This window comes from Bidens hawaiensis, unplaced genomic scaffold (assembly GCF_021521415.1).
Source record: "Bidens hawaiensis isolate Kalapana, Puna unplaced genomic scaffold, B.hawaiensis_p1.1 tig00004733_1, whole genome shotgun sequence".
Classification (NCBI taxonomy): Eukaryota; Viridiplantae; Streptophyta; class Magnoliopsida; order Asterales; family Asteraceae; genus Bidens; species Bidens hawaiensis.
Window position 1 is genome coordinate 1,084,408 of NW_027491292.1, and position 14,258 is coordinate 1,098,665.

Sequence of the window (14,258 nt, forward strand, 5' to 3'; positions counted from 1 at the left end):
GTGTTTAGAACTTGGAGAAGGTCCGGTGAGACTTCTCAAGTTGGTGTTTCGCAACCTGCCGCAGGTCCTTCTGTGACCATGCGAGGCGTACAGGTTGCTGTGTCAGAAGGAGAGGCGACTGTTGGTCGGTTAGTACAACAGGGCGGCCAATCTAGCGGTGTTGGTGGTGGATATGATGGTGATGAAGAGGATGATTGTTAGTCCAATTTTGTATATTTAGTCTTTTGTATTGTTTAAGTTATATGTTTGGGCCTACGGGTCATTTTGTATATTGTTGGGCCACGGTCTATTGTAAAGAAGCCCATTGGGCAATTGATATATCATACTTCTCATGCATGCTTCCCTATAAATAGGGAGCATGCCATGAGAAGCAAGGTTGTTGGTTTTTGAAGTTTGATATACATAAGAAAATCTCCTGCAAGTTTTTGAAGTTTGATATACATAAACTGTTAGGCCCCGTTTTGTATATTTAGTCTTTTGTATTGATTTAGTTACGTATTTGGGCCGATTGGTCATTTTGTACGTTGTTGGGCCACGGTCCATTGTAAAGAAGCCCATTGGGCATTAAATTTGTTTTACTTCTCATGCATGCTTCCCTATATATAGGAAGCATGCCATGAGAAGTAAGGTGTGGATAATTCAATAGAAAACCTTTTGGCAAAAACTCCATCACTCTTTCTCTTCTTATCTCTCTCTCTCTCTCTCTCTCTCACTAACCTCTCCTTGACCGAAAATAAACTCAAGATCCGAGACCTCTTGGTTGCTTAGTGTGATTTCCGCTAGCACTAAGTTAGGTTGATCCAAAGACGTTGTTTGATCCACCCGACTTGGGACCTACAATTGGTATCAGAGCTTCGGCTCACTAGTTGAGGGTTTTTGGATCACAACCTTGGGTTTTGATCTTGAAAAGAAGAAGATAAGTGTTCAAGTGTTCTTGACAAAGAAAATTATTAAAAAAATACAAAAAGAATTGGCAACAACTTCATAAGGTGGTACTTACGGATTCCAAGGTTGTTGGGTTGATAAGAAAATTTTTTTTTCTTCGCTTCGCTCAGACATTGTACCAAACATCATACTTGAACTGACAAAAGTGGGTGAAACAGATGTTAAGGAAGATTTGCTTTCTGGACAATTTCGCTTCGCTTAAGAAATCCTTTCGCTTCGCTTAAGTTTCTTTCGCTTTGCTTGAGAGTCTTTCGCTTCGCTTGACAGTCTTTCGCTTCGCTTGAGAGTCTTTCGCTTCGCTTGAAAGTCTTTCGCTTCGCTTGAATTTCTTTCGCTTCGCTTGAAAATTTTTCGCTTCGCCTAAGTTTCTTTCGCTTCGCTTGAAGCTATTTAAGCAAAAAAGGTAACTGTTTGGAAGATTAAGTTCTTTTGAAGATTTACACCATGGCCAGTACTGATTCAGAATTATTGAAGGGTTATTTGCTGTTAGAAAATCAAGTTGGAACTCCTCAGAAACCTCCTAAGTTTATGACCTTAGATGATAACTTCATTGATTTTAAATGGAGGTTCATGAACTTCATTTCATTAACTGAAACTGATTTAATGAGATGTTTTGAAGTTGGGTCCTCATGTTCCAACAACTCTCACTGATGCTGGAGAACAACCAAAGGCACCGGAGAATTATGATCAAGATGATTTAGATAAGTTAGCACAAGATAAGAAAGCATTTCTGTTGTTGACAGTCTGTCTGTCAAATGAAATCACAGAAACACTACGAGAACACAGAAGTGCCAAAGGATTATGGAAAGCTCTTGTTGAGATGGTTGAAGGAAATGCCGAAATTAGAGAAAACAAGAAGGCACTGTCGAAGGAAGAATTCAATATGTTCAACCATCGTCAAGGTGAAGCTGTGCTTGACTTAGTGAAAAGGTTTGAGAAGCTCATGGTCAAAGTAAGAGCTGCAGGTGTTAACATTCCCAACACTGAGGTAAATCACAAGTTGATGAACTCTTTGCCTTACAGCTGGAGTGTAAACACAATAACTATCAAGAGAACCACAAATCTAAATGGGATGACAAATGGTGAACTAATATCCACCATCAAATCATTCGAAATGGATGAACAGATGAGGATGAACAATCACATGAATTCTCTGAATCAAGCCGGAGTAAGTTCTACATCCTCAAGTGTGCCAACAGCCTTTGTCAGCAAACCCCAACCGAATGTATATCCCGTGACCAATCCCAAGTACTCACCAACTGTCCCTTCACAATCAACCGCTTTCATCTCCACCAGCAACCCATCAACCCCATCCAGTGCAAGTTCATTTCAAAAAGCAGTTGACAGTGCAGTTGCTCAAGCTCTGAAAGCACATGGAATTTCTGCAACAAAACCTCAAGCAAACAAGCCATCCAGCTATTGTGAAGCAATTCCCATGCTAAATGATTCAAATGTAACAATCGTTAAAGCTTTTCTGTCTTGTCATGAAGAGCTGTTGCAAGGGAATTTGTTACCTGCTCAGTTTGAAATAGGTGATCTGAAAGACATAAATCAAAAGGATCTTGAGAAAATGGACATCAAGTATCAGATGGCCATGGCTGTGCAAAGGGCCACCAACTTCATCAAAATCTACGGAAAGGACAGCTTCAATGATTCGGATCGAAAGCGAATTTGTTTTGACAAGAGCAAGCTTCGATGCTACAACTGTGCAGAGATGGGTCATTTTGCTAGAGAATGCACAAATCCTCCCAAACCAGCAAACGATATACAGGTGACAGAAGTAACTAAAGAAGCGGACGCAAAAGCTGCTGGAAAGAGGCCAGAGGATCAAAGGGCAAACAACTCAGCTCAAAGGATCGGGAATCATTCACACAAGGGCAGCTCAAGCTCAAATTCAAGAGCCCTTGTTTCTCAAACAGAAATCCACACCGATATGAATTGGGACGAACAGTTTCAAGAGTTGCAGAATCCTCTAAATATGGCTAGCATGGCTTTCACTTCAAACGATGAACCCTCTTCATCTTCTGCTGCCGATTCTTATGCATCACACCTTGATGAGGTAAAACGAAATCTTTGCATAGAAGCATGTGTCAACAAAGTTACATACTATAGATACTTGCAAGACGAAGTTTTGAAAGAAAATGCAAAACTTCGTCAGCTAAACACTGAATATGTAAAGGCTGATAAGATCTACATTGAAAAGATCAAAACTCATCACGATGATGTCGCTAATCTTAGACTTGAAATTTTTCGAGAAAAACATAATGTCACTTACTATAAGGACATAATCAATGATTTAAAAGAAGAGATTAAGAAATTAAGACTCGAAGTTACTAATAAGAAAGAAATGGAAAAACAAGTCGAAAGGTTTGAGGTATCATCTGAGAAATTAGATGATCTTATTGGAGCCCAGAGAAGTACTAAAGTTAAAACGGGGTTGGGGTAAGACTACACGGCCGTACCACCACCATTCAATGATAACTACACCAGTTTGCCCCACTTTAGCTTTAATACTTCTCCTAATGAGGAAATGGCATACGGTGTTGGTAGGATACCAAAACCTGTGACATTTATCCCCGCAGCATCTCAAACTGTTGCTCCAATTCAATCATTTGATAATACTAACATCAATATGTCTTGTGAAGCAGGAAATATAAACAATGGTGATTGTGGGAAAGTTAATCAGGGTCTTAAGCAACATGGGGGATTAGAACCACGTTTTGAGTCATGTGTGGGTCTAACCAAAAGCATTAATAAACCTGTCTGTAACAAAGTTTGTGAATCAATGTTGGATTGTTTAATGTCAGAATCAAAGCCTGTATTTTCTGAAACCACTTGTGAAGAAAATTGTAAAGAAGTATGTAATAAAAGTGAATGTTCTTCATCAGATTCTAAGTGTAAAACAATCTTTGATGAATCAAATGTGACTGAAGTTAATGAACAAACAAGGTCTAGTTGCCTGTCAACTGATCATGATTTTGAGGACTTACGAAAACAAGAAATTGTCTTTGAAAATGAAAAACCAAGCACGTCGTGTAAATATATGCCTTCAAAGAAAACTTCATTTTCACAGAATACTACTAACAGAAATAGTTCTCAATCTTATGATCAATTTGATAGCTCCTACTACTATACTGGTCATAAACCTAGGCAGTCAAATTACTTTGCATCGAATCATTCAAATGTGTTCACAGATAGAGGTTATCAATACGTTAACTCTACCACATCACCTCACCCCACATACTTCAGTGATCAACACATCTATGATTGTAACAAAAGAAAATGTTGTTTTGTGTGTGGTAATCCGTCTCATCTTGCGAGACACTGCAAGAACTGGCATAAGCAACAAAGAGACGCCACAAGCAAGTTTGGTCAGACATTTACTGAGTTAAACGTTCAAACTAAGAAAATGTCTGATCAAACTTATACCTCAACCAGTAAGACTGATTCAACAATTAAAAGAACCGACAAACCCAAGAAACCTTTTTGGCTTACACAAAGAGAAAGGAAGCGGTTAGCCAAAGGGTTAGAAGCTGAAAACTCTAAAAACCCCTCTAAACCATTTTCAAAAGCAAACAAAGAAGATTTGACAATAAAACCCAAGTCAAAACGAAGGCAATCAAGAAAATCTTTTAAAAACCAAGGGAATCCCAACACCAGTTCCTCGAGTGATTGCACTTCAGATTCGGATTCTCCAAAAGATTACATTTTCAAGAATCATAAAATAAAATTGGGTGATTTTCTGTTTGTTTTCCCGAGACAAGTTCGTCTCGGGACCCTTCTACTAACTAGCTGCTCATGTATGTAGGGTCAGCCTGGAAGACCTGTCAACAGTATTTGGTACTTGGACAGCGGTTGTACCCGACATATGACAGGAGATGAGTCCCTATTGTTCGATATAAAGCCCTTCGATGGTGGACATGTTTCCTTTGCTGGTGACATAGGAGGAGAAATCACGAAACAAGGCAAGTCTCAAATGGCACATTGACCTTCGACGAAGTCAATCTTATGGAACAACTCAATCACAACTTACGCAGTGTCTCTCAGATCTGCGATAAGAAATTTTCAACTCTTTTCACTGAAAATGAATGTCTTATTCTTAAACCAGGTTTTAAAGTCCAGGAAGAGTGGATCATGTTACGTACTCCGAGGCACAATGACGCATACATTCTGGACATGAGAAAGCAATTATTCCATGCATACTGCTTCTTGTTTGATGTCCAAGGCCTTGGAAAACAACTCATCCTTATGGCATCGATGTCTAGGGCATGTAAACTTTAAGAACTTGAATAAGTTGGTTAAAGGTGATCATGTGAGGGGCTTGCCTGTAAAATCATTTCATTGTGCTGAAAAATGTTTATCTTGCTCTAAGTGTAAACAGCACAAACTCCCTCACCGCCCTAAGATGGTCAATTCCATGAACTCCACTCTTCAACTGTTGCATATGGATCTTTTTGGTCCTGTTCAACCAATGGCAATAGGTCGAAAAGCCTATTGTCTGGTTATTACTGATGATTACTCGCGTTTCAGTTGGACTTTTCTGCTAGGTCACAAGGATGAGACATCTCAGTTTATTATCAGATTCATTGTGTTGGTTGAGAATCAGACGGACAAACAAGTAAAGTGCATCAGAAGTGACAATGGAACGGAATTCTGCAACAGGGCTGTCAACGAATTCTGTCACAACAAGGGGATTCTTCATCAATTCAGTGCACCCTACACTCCTGAACAAAATGGGGTGGCTGAACGACGCAATCGTACACTACTTGAAGCTGCAAGAACCATGCTGTCATACTCCAAACTCCCTTTATTCTTTTGAGGGGAAGCCATTAACACTGCGTGCTACACTCAGAATCGCGTGTTGCTGAATAAAAGACTGAATAAGACACCTTATGAAGTCTTTTATGGAAACAAGCCAAGGGTTAATTTCTTCAAGACATTCGGTTGTCCTTGCACAGGCTTCAATCTAATGTTGCTACAACTTCAAAGTTTGTTGAAAAGGCAGATGAGTGCTACTTTGTAGGTTATTCCGCTAACAAAAGCGCTTATCGTATGTTCAACAAGAAATCCCGAGTGATTTTGGAGTCCTACAACATCGATTGGCCAGAACTAAACCCTACCGATGCACAAAATGGTCCTGATTGAATGTTTGATTATGAAGGCTTGTTCAGGCAGTTTCGAGGAATGTATGTACCACCGTCTACACCAGTGATGTCTCCTGTCGTTTCTGCACCATCTCCGTCAACTGTTGATCAATCAATCTTGATGCACGCTGTTATGAAAGGTTTGACAGATATTCAGATTGCTGCACCCACACCTGCACTAAATGGTCCACACGGGGTTAATCAACATGTCCCGGAAGTCAATGTGCAAACTTCTGCAGAATCTACCGAAATGCCTGCTGTCGAAGACGCAGACGATTCAGACACCGACTCATTTATGTCAGCTGACAATGTGGGAAATGACCAGACCATTCAAGCGGCGGATCAACAAACCCACCAAATAGAAACTTCCCCAGCTCATGATCCAAGTATAGTTGAATCAGTTCCTACACCTTCCTATGAAGAAGACGTTCATGGATCTGCTGAGGAAGCTATTCAAGAGAATGTGCAAAATGACACCGTTCCTGCTGGAACTTCTCGCACCACTGACTCATCATCGGTAGCTGCTGTCGTCGCACATTTCTACGACAATCTATGGGAAGGCACCATCGCTCAGGAACATTTGGTTGATCAAGAAGAAGATGCAAGAGACCCCCAACCAAATGCCGCTGTCGATGTGACCACAGTCTTTCTTCCCATAGAGAGCCTGATTGAGAACATCATTGGAGATCCATCCGCTGAGAACATCATTGAGGCAACGCCAGTCGAGAGTGTCGAACAAATTTCACAGTTACCAATTCATCGCCGACATCCGACTGAGAACATCATTGGAGATCCATCCGTTGGCATCCAAACACGCAGCTCTTCTGGTAACATAAACAGATGTCTTTTTGCCTGTTTTATTTCACAGGTAGAGCCCAAGGACTACAGAGTTGCTTTGAAGGAGAACTCTTGGGTTGAAGCAATGCAAGAAGAACTGTTGCAGTTCAAGAAGCTAAGCGTTTGGAAGCTGGTGAAGAAACCAAATCACAAGAAACCAATCGGAACAAAATGGGTGTTCCGTAACAAGAAAGATGACAAGGGGGTGATCATCAGAAATAAAGCCCAATTGGTCGTACAAGGTTTTTGGCAACGAGAAGAACTTGATTACGATGAAGTTTATGCACCTGTGGCCAGATTGGAAGCAATTCGTATCTTTTTGGCCTATGCGTCGTATATGAATTTTCAAGTATATCAAATGGATGTGAAGACTGCTTTCTTGTACGGGAAAGTAAAAGAAGAGATTTATGTGAGCCAACCTCCAGGTTTTGTAGACCCAAATTATCCTGACCATGTTTACCGACTTGACAAAGCACTTTATGGTCTTCACCAGGCTCCTCATGCCTGGTATGCCACACTGGCTGATCATTTAGTAAAGAATGGATACAAGAGAGGCATAATTGATCAAACTCTCTTTGTCAAGAAAGTGAAGGATGATTTGATTCTTGTTCAAGTGTATGTTGATGATATTATCTTCGGGTCCACGAATGAGACTCTGTGCAAGGAGTTTTCTGAGATCATGCAAAAGCGATTTGAAATGAGTTCCTTAGGGGAGATGACTTTCTTCCTGGGCTTACAGGTTGAGCAAAAGACGGACGGGACTTTAATTCACCAAGAAAAGTACGTTCATGACGTTGTTCAGAAATTTGGATTCAAGGACTCAACTGCTTTTATGACACCAATATCTACGCGTCCTGTTCTCGCTCATGATCCATCAGGAAAGCCAGTCGATCAACATCTTTATAGGTCAATGATTGGTTCCCTGATGTATCTCACTGCAAGCAGGCCGGACATCATGTTCCCTGTTTGCTAGTGTGCCAGATATCAATCTGACCCAAAAGAATCCCACATGACTGCTGTCAGACGTATCTTCAGATACTTGAAAGGGAGACCACGTTTGGGTCTTTGGTACCCAAAGAATTCTCCCTTGGAACTTCATGCTTACACCAACAGTGATTATGGAGGATGCCACTTGGACAGAAAATCCTCATCTGGTGGATGTCAATTCCTGGGAGATCGGCTGATCTCATGGCAGTGCAAGAAACAACTCACTGTGTCTACAATCACAGCCGAAGCCGAGTACATCGCCGCATCCAGCTGCTGCTCTCAAGTGATTTGGATCCAGCATCAGCTGCTGGATTACGGTTTGAATTTCTACGGATCAACGATCAAATGTGATAATGAGGCGGCCGTTACTATTGTCAAAAACCCGGTCCAGCACTCAAAGACTAAGCGCATAGACATCTGAATACATTTTATTCGTGATTGTTATGATCGTAAGCTTGTCGACATAAAACGAGTCCATACTGATTTTAACTTTGCTGATCTCTTTACAAAAGCCTTCTGTCGTGCCCGATTTTTGTTTCTCGTTGAGTCATTGGGCATGATCTCCTTTCAGTAAATTTTTATTGTCTATCTTTTAGTTTAAAACTGTAAATATTTTTCAAATATGTCACACTTTTAGAGGGAGAAAATGAGTTAACTTTAACTCACCAAAAAGATTTTAAATTTACTTTCAGTAAAACAAAACCAAGTCATTTGACTTAACAAAAAGATTTTATTTTTATAATTTAAAGAAAATTCAAAAAGGATTGTCCCATTTAGAGGGAGCTCCTGCTTAGAGGGAGTCGAAAATTAAAAGAATAGAGAATTTGATCCGACTATATGGAAAGTGATAGTACATTGATTTGTAATAACTCTAGCGCGTTAAAAGAAAAGAACAAAAGGCTCCAAGGTCATTCATTGATGCGTAGGTAGGCTTGACAAACAAGTAACTGCCAAGTGATATAAACTTAAATTCTTGCCAGTGCTAGTGGATATACGAGTATGAAGCGGTTGCATGATTACGTGTAGTCATATTTATGAAGGAAAAAATGTAACTACACATGTCATACCCAAGCCTCTCTTTACCTAATCACAGTCGTCTTATGAAAGTCAGTGTCAATTTTCTTTGAGTCAAGTAAAGCGTCAAGAATTGCAAGAAAAAGAAAACAAAAGAGTCAGAAAAGAAAAAGAAAAATCAAGAAAAGAGTCAGTCCTAGGAATTTTAACTTCTGCTTTATTTCTTCATTTATTTTCGACTCAAGCCTTGGACTTTCTATGTTTGTAGTCATACAAGATCTGATCGTTAAGGCCCTAAGTCTTCTGCTTTGTTTTATTTTCTTTCTTTTGTTCAAGCCTTGGACTTTCTCTGCGCGATAATATGTTATTATCTGACCTGATTGTTATGGCCTGAACTTCTGCTTTATTTTAATCATTCTAGATCGAGTCAAGTGTGCAAAGCACAAAGTGTCATGTGTATTGTGTTCAATGTACAGTAACTCAGTCTGTTAATAAGTGTACTGTGATCAACTAAGAAAGGTTTAAGTCAAGTTGAGGTGATATGTTAACACAAAAAAGGCCTGAGATATGACGGAATCAGTAACATGTCCGATTGAGTGGGGACCACATAAGCACCGTGCCTAATTGTACCTAAATTGTATCACTTTTGGCATCAAAACACTTGTCAAGTTGAAAAGAAGGACAATATCTACAGTCAATGATGAACTTGTGTCACAATAACTTCATAATGGAAACGCGATATAGAGCTTTGCAAATTAATATGATTCCATATCGCGATCATTCTTTGAAAATTAATCAAAGAAAGTACTATGTAAATTAATTTAATATTATTATTATGTTTGTTTTTAAATTTTTTTAATTTTAAATTTTATTTTTTTTTAAAAAAAAATTATTATGTTGTGTTTTGACAAAAGAGATCGATCGTGCAAATGATAACAGTTATGGACCAACAAAAGAAAATTTTATAAACAATTTAATGCTTGGATTCGATGGGTAAATGTTTTTCAGGTTTGAAAATGCAAATATTGTTAAAAACCGAGGACTGAGAGTGCATTTTCGGTGAATACTCACGATGTTTTGACCAAAAGAAAATTTTATAAACAATTTAGTGCTTGGATTCGGTGGGTAAATGTTTTTCGGGTTTAATGATGCAAATATTGTTAAAAACCGAGGACTGAGAGTGCATTTTCGGTGAATACTCACGATGTTTTGACCTTATCGCGAGATATGTTGACCCTATATATAAGGGAAACCTAAAATCTCTTTTACTATTCACCAAAAGATTTTAAATTTTCACTCTCCTCTCTCTCTTTAATCTTCAAACACAAACCCAGATTTTCTTCAAATCTTCAAAGCATCCGGTCCTCAATATTACAATTATGCCGTTGAATCCAGTGTATCCACCTTCGGTATAACATCAAAACTTCATAAATCATTCATCTACATATTTTCTGGGTTCTTATGGATTGAAACGACGGTTCAAATGAGACGTCGGATCAATTCATAATTGATCTTCATTTGAAATTGGTTCATCTTTTAAAGATTAATCTGTTTTGGCCTTGTAAAACTTAAGTATCATCATTATTTATTAGTGTTAGGGTTATTTGTACAAAGTTTGTAGATTTAAGTTTTTGTTCATCAGTTCATAGGACAAATTGACCTAGAAATCATAAGGGCCTCAAGTTCAAACCCTCCAGAAACCCAATTCGCTTAAAGGCGATCTTGAGTAAAGTGAGAAGTGGCTAAAAGGGACCAAGTACAGGTTTTTCGCATGAAGGGTCTTTCGCTTCGCTTGCCCATGCGAAGCGAAACACTTTCTAAACACTTTCTGTTTCGCTTCGCTTGACCATGCGAAGCGAAACACTTTCTGTTTCGCTTCGCTTCACCATGCGAAGCGAAACACTTCTCTGTTTCGCTTCGCTTGACCATGCGAAGCGAAAACACTTTCTGTTTCGCTTCGCTTGACCATGCGAAGCGAAACTCTTTCTCTTGCGAAAAACTCATACTTATAAAATATTTCAGAAATTCAAACACAATGCAACTGATCTGTTATCTCAAACACACTGTTTGAAATTGTTGACTGATCTGAACTTGATCTTTATACCTTTTGTTCCTATTAACTTGTAATTTGACTGCAGTTAACTTATTAACTTATTATATCTAGAATGTACATAATGCTAAATCTAACTTATCTAATGTATAAATTATTAATATCCATGTAAATATCTATTTTGTCTTGGTCTGTCTTAATGATGATTCCAATGATCTTTTGTTTTTACATTTCAGGGTCATAACAGCTTTTGTACTCTAGCGCTGCCTAAAGCTAAGGGTGACAGGGTTTTTACTCCTATAGTCAAGAGGCTCAGGCAATCGCCCCTTTCATATGCCATCACCGCAGATCCAGCAATCTACTACAAGTGGATCTTAGATTTCTGGGCATTCGCCAAATTGCTGATGATTCTATGTCCTTCACCATGAAAGTTGCCAGACAAGAATTAACTATCACAGAGGAGGATATTAGAAGGGTGCTAAAGATAGACGACCAGTCTGATTACAAATATGAGAGAGGAAATAAGATGTTGGAAGAATTCGTTACGCAAATGGGGTATGATACGGAATGGAAAAGTTTAGAGAAGAGCCATCTGTCACCGTATTGGAGATTCCTCTTCCACATCATTACACACTGCTTCACAGATATTCGAGGCGGTTTTGACAGCACGAGCACAGATTGGGTTCAAGTCATGTACGCACTGACCAACAAAGAGAAGTTTAATTACTCACGACGTACATTCTTGTGCATGCTCGCAAATATCAAGAGTGGGGCCACATGGTTGATGTACCCAAGATTTGTGCATTTATTATTGGATGATATGATCCCAGACATTCAACGGCCGGGAGATAAGAAGGCAAAAGACAAGAAGTCATACCCCGAGCCATTTCACGTTCACGAGATCAAGATGTCAGTATTTGGCGTGCTGTTGAGCACCAAGGGCAGAGGTCATCAATACACTGGACCACGACCTGGGCCCAAGTTTGGATTGTTTGAAGACACAGAGCCTGCTGGGGATGAGGCATCTGAAGAAGGAGAAGGTGATGCAGAACTGATAGCTGAAGGAGGTCAAGATTCATCCGATGAGCCGGCCGAAGATAGAACAAAGGCCAAACACGATTTGAAGAGAAAGATAGCACAAAAGGGCAAAGCAATAGAGCTTGAGGAGGAGGAGGAAGACCAGCCGCCCCTAAAGTGTTTGAGGAGACATGGAGACTCCCAGAAGTCAACCAAGTCTCATGTCACGTCTCCCTCACAAGACAAGCCCACAGACCAACAAAAACTTACCAAAGAAGCTCAAGATCAAGCCCTCAAATCCTTAGATGTGACCAAAATACAAATCCCTTCCCTCAAACCAACAAAAACCAGAAAGAAATCCTAAGCCAAGAAAACCAAAACCCTACTCCATGACTCACCTGATTCCTCACCTGAACCTTCACCTACAGACCAACCAATTCCAACTTTCCTACCCCAAATACCTTCCTCACCACACTCACCACCTCAACAACAACCTCACCCTAAACCTACCCAAGCCTCAACACCACCGTCACAGCCAACATCATCCATATTCACTTCCTTAGTTTTCAGTTCCCCAATTCAAACTACAAGCATATGGAGCAAAACCGTCCTTACTTCAACTACCCAAGCCATCACCCTACCCCTGCCAATCACTTCACCACCCATAACAACCACAACCCCACCATCCACCATTATCTCTCCCAAACCGATCTCACGAGGGATGTCTGCAACACCTCCAGTATACGCTGATCCTATCCTAGATAGGGACATCGCACTGGAGGAATCAAACGCCAAAAGGGCAGAACGAGAGATTGCCCTCCTCAAGCTTATCAAGGAGATGAAGCAAAGGGCTCTAGAGGACGAAAAGGAGAAGGCGGCCCTAAAGGAAAGGATACGGGTGTTGGAAGAGCAAAAAGTAGCAAGTGATGAAGTTGCTGAAAATCAACGGTTATTGACCAATACCTTCCACACCCATATCCAAAATCTTCAAACTTTGATGAATCATGAGGCGTCCGAGAATGCTAATCTGAGAGCCGATCACGCTAGACTTGGAGAACGATTGGGCACACTTGAAAGAAATTTACCAAGTGCTAGTGCTCTCAGAACAAGCATTAACAAGAAAATTGAAGATGCCATAAAAAGGTGGGATGTTGAGAAGGAAGCTACAAACTCACGAGTTGCTGATTTGGAAAATCAACTCGCTTCCTTCACCTCTCTTGAATTGCTCAGATCAGACATGGAAGCCATCAAGGAAAGATTAAAAGATCAAGAGCGTCTGAATGAGCTATAGCTCAAAAAAAATGAAGAGATGGTGAGAAAATACCAAGCGGCCTCAGACCTGATGGGCATTCAGGAAGACGAATTTCATGGTCTGGAGGATAGGCTTGATGCCGTGTTTAGAACTTGGAGAAGGTCCGGTGAGACTTCTCAAGTTGGTGGTTCGCAACCTGCCGCAGGTCCTTCTGTGACCATGCGAGGCGTACAGGTTGTTGTGTCAGAAGGAGAGGCGACTGTTGGTCGGTTAGTACAACAGGGCGGCCAATCTAGCGGCGCTGGTGGTGGATATGATGGAGACGAAGAAGATGATGGAGACGAAGAGGATGATGATGATGAAGAAGTGACGACATCGATGACGTACATGACAGTTTTGATGATGATGATGACGATGGAGGCAACGGTGGTGGAGGAGATGGAGGAGCAGGGACGGCAGGAGGTGGAGGTGGAGCTAACACTCAATCACCTCCACAATCTCAACATGATACTCAAGACCCTGCTAACACCGGGAGAGGCGACTGTTGGTCGGTTAGTACAACAGGGCGGCCAATCTAGCGGCGCTGGTGGTGGATATGATGGAGACGAAGAAGATGATGGAGACGAAGAGGATGATGATGATGATGAAAATGACGACATCGATAACGTACATGACAGTTTTGATGATGATGATGACGATGGTGGCAACGGTGGTGGAGGAGATGGAGGAGCAGGGACGGCAGAAGGTGGAGGTGGAGCTAACACTCAATCACCTCCACAATCTCAACATGATACTCAAGACCCTGCTAACACCGGCTCAGCCAGTAAAGTCAGAGAGGATGATTCGATACTTGACAGCTTATACAAAGATCTCATCTCTCCGACAGACAATACAGGTGTAATCATTCACTTTATTAATGCAGGTATAAGCTTTGAGGAGTTCATAGAGGGAACTGAAAAGGAAATGGCGGTGAATGAACAAGAAGATAACATCAATTACTCGCCAAATCCAG